This window comes from Haplochromis burtoni, unplaced genomic scaffold (genome assembly GCF_018398535.1).
Source record: "Haplochromis burtoni strain Fernald_Lab_line unplaced genomic scaffold, NCSU_Asbu1 Contig_621, whole genome shotgun sequence".
Lineage (NCBI taxonomy): Eukaryota > Metazoa > Chordata > Actinopteri > Cichliformes > Cichlidae > Haplochromis > Haplochromis burtoni.
Genome location: NW_024582982.1, coordinates 211,047 through 214,407, shown reverse-complemented (window position 1 = coordinate 214,407; position 3,361 = coordinate 211,047). Strand labels below are relative to the sequence as shown.

At 38.6% G+C, this 3,361-nt stretch overlaps 1 protein-coding gene across 1 annotated transcript in view; it reads right to left on the bottom strand.

Annotated features, from left to right (window-relative positions):
* hck (HCK proto-oncogene, Src family tyrosine kinase) overlaps positions 1-2,301 on the bottom strand; it is a 21,108-nt gene extending 18,807 nt beyond the window's left edge. The window contains exon 1 of the mRNA XM_005948753.3: positions 2,148-2,301. The gene's annotated coding sequence lies outside the window, so the exon portion shown is untranslated. The remainder of the gene's footprint in view (positions 1-2,147) is intronic.
* Between the last annotated feature and the right edge of the window lie 1,060 nt (positions 2,302-3,361).

Below are 3,361 nucleotides of genomic sequence, written 5' to 3'. Positions count from 1 at the left end.
AAAGAAAGAAAGAAAGAAAGAAAGAAAGAAAGAAAGAAAGAAAGAAAGAAAGAAAGAAAGAAAGAAAGAAAGAAAGAAAGAAAGAAAGAAAGAAAGTTGACATCGTGTCAGCCTGGTGGGTTACTCCTGTGCATCTGTGTATACTGCTGGCACTCAATAACACCTAATAAATTTGGCTGATAGACACATGGCAATTGAAATGTGATAAAACAAAATAAAAACAGATACTTTCTATATGAACAAACAATTTTATTAATGGTTTGATTCTTATTTTATTATTATGTCACACAAGTATGACAGGTTTGGGTAACAAAGTTATAATCAGTGTAAGGTTGCACTTAATAACTTGCACGCTTGAAAATAATATCTAGTTTAGGTGGTTTAATGTTATCCGTCATTAATTTCTGAGTTCTCAGAGAAGTCCAATGTGTCTGCTCAAATTTGAACATTAAAAAAAAAATTTTTTCATTCGCCAAATAGATAACTAGAGAGATGTTTTCTGTTTGTTTGTACAGTATTAAACAAGTTCAACAGATTTCTAAAATATTTGTGTTTTATTGCTTTTATGACCTGTCGTCCAGTAAATCTTGAAGTAAGAGAGGATTGTCTTCTAATAACTGATCTTTCATAGATCAAATGACTGTAGTCAAGTGTACAGCATTTTAAGAGGACCTTTTCTTATTGACTGTCATGCTGTACAATTCTACTGGTCGATGTTTATTTTACAGAAGTCCAAAGTTTCATAAAAAGACCCCACCGCTCAGGCTTCAGACTGCTTCAAATACTTAAAAAAGCTGAACCGTGAATCACAAAGATGAGCAAGGGGAGGTACTCTCACTTAAATGATGATAATTATATAAACCGGTTAGTCATCTTATTTGAGAAACTAAAATCAGTTAGCAGAATATTGTAAACCATGTTCAATAAATGTAACACATTAAGTTCAGTTGAAAAAAAACCAATAAAAAATTTGCATTTTTTTCCACTTCACGGAGTCACTTCTTCATTTACAGCAGTGGCTTCTGGGGACATTTTGTACCCGATAATTCTGCACCCAGCGACTTTATAGGGTACTGACTGGTTTTCAGTTTTCATCTTTATCAACCAACAAACAACGAAGACTTAACATATATTAACGTTAACACATTTAAAGCATATACACCAGCTTTCCATCATGAGGGTTTAGTCATTAGTCAGTGTCAGAATTGTGTTTCCTTCCAAACTAAACTAACAAACTAACTCATATAAAAACTCAGTATGCTATATACATAACATACGTAACAGATCAATTCCACTTCGACTGTGTAATACATAAATTTGATTACAAATTAACTACACAAGAAAAAATTATTGTTTCATGTTTTGTAATGTAATTAAAACAACTGGGTTGCAATAACCCTTTAATTTTCCGTTTAGGACATTTTCGAAAAATGACGCTGAAGTGACTTCAGGCCTATTAATGCAAGACAAGACGGGGTATTCAGCTCTACTAAGTACTGTGATGTAATATCGGCATTTCTGCGGTGTGTCTAACACCTCCGGACTTTCTTTTAGTGCAAGTCTGTGGGGTAAGAGCAGGAAAATACAAATAAGTGTCTTCCCCACACTGCAATTATATCCGTCGTCTTCCTTTAGGGGCTCTGATTCTAAACCCATTCAACGTTTAAATTGAAAGCTGGTGTATAAATAGAGAACAGAAGTGAAACTAGTCTTGTTTCTGGTTTAGTCAAGATGGACATTCTAAAAATAACTCCCATGCACCCACTCACACGCACTGTCACAAACACGGTAAAGGACTTCAGACCCTCGTTTTAAAAGATTTTCACATTTAGACACTCTGATAAAGGTGCTTTACTGCTGTACATCCCGGTAACACGGCCCACCGGCTCATCATCGCAGTTTATGCACCGTGACTTCTGCAGGCGGTGGCTGTCAAGCACCGTGAACTTCCTCTTTTTGGAAGTGAGCATCGCCTTTATAAAACTAAAAACTTGTCGATGATCAAACACCCACTTTCCAAGTCTTAAAAAATATTTTATTGTAACCGTTTTACTTCCTACCGTTATCTTTTTTGTGTGTTTTTGTTAAAATTTGTACATTATACCCTCTCACTCACAACACAAGCGAACACATAACAGGACACTTACCGCGCTTTAGTCAGTCGCTTCGACTAGTATCTCTTTGGTTATAAATGATCTTCTAAATTCGGATGAGCGGGTGTCGAATATTCCTCATTTCTTTTAAGTGAGTTCCATCCCTTCCTAACTCGTGTGGGTCATTCCGGACACGTTGACAGGGCGGCGGAGCGCAGCGCACTGGACTTGCAAGAGGAAGTTTAAGCTGTACGCATCTGAGGTGGGGAAAAGAGGAACAAGCGCACACCAATCGTGCTCTTGGTTTCACTGGCTGAAACAGCCGCTGGTGCCTTTGATACTTTGATGGACTCCAGAGCAGAGAGCTACCAAACGCAGGAAGTTGCATCAAGTTTCTTAACTACTGAGAGTTTGTATTTCCAGTTCAGTTTACATACTTGATAACATCTCCTGCATTTTTGCCATATTTGGATTAAAAACCTAATCCAGGTCAGATGGAAAAGGGTGGCTGTGCACAGGGAAGAGTGGATGGATTGGTTCACAGATGCGAGAGGAACATTTGCATGATGTGCGGGATGGCTCGAACAGGTATTCAAATAGTAGTTTGACAGCTATCGTGCTCAGCAGGTCGTTCTGGGGCTGGAGGCAGGCCAGGCAGCAGAGGGAGGAGGGGTAGGCGGTTCAGCCCCGGGGTAACAGCAGCGGCTCAACATTAACACATGAGAGAACGCTCCCAGCTATAATCCTTAATCAAGAGTCAGGATTAGATTAGAAACGAAGTTCCCTCTGTCTCTCCACCTCCCGAGCAGAGACGGGAGGCGGAGGAGGGGAATCAGGATAAGAATAAAAGGGATAACATTAGTAAAATAAACAGAGAAAGGTACAATCGGGGCTTAGGATCGAATGAAGATGATCCTAGATAAAAACAGGAATGAAGGATTAAAGAGGCAGCTGCGGATGACCTGACTTTGTGACTGCAGATGTAGTGAGCCTTTTCTATTCTAAGGTACAGGCTTCACTTTGTGACTCTCATTAACTTCAGTGAGAAAAGTTCCTCATTTAGCCTGTGAAAAGCCAATGTTAAATTATTAACCCAGACACAGTCAGAGTAAACTGATGGGTAATTTGTTAAAGTGTTGTGGAGTTTTAATATCTTTATTGGGCCTTTCCATAAGGAAAAAAAACAACAACAACAACAAAATAAACCAGAGTGAGTTTTATCTAATAACACCAAGCTTGCACACCCTGATAGATCCAAATGAACCCTT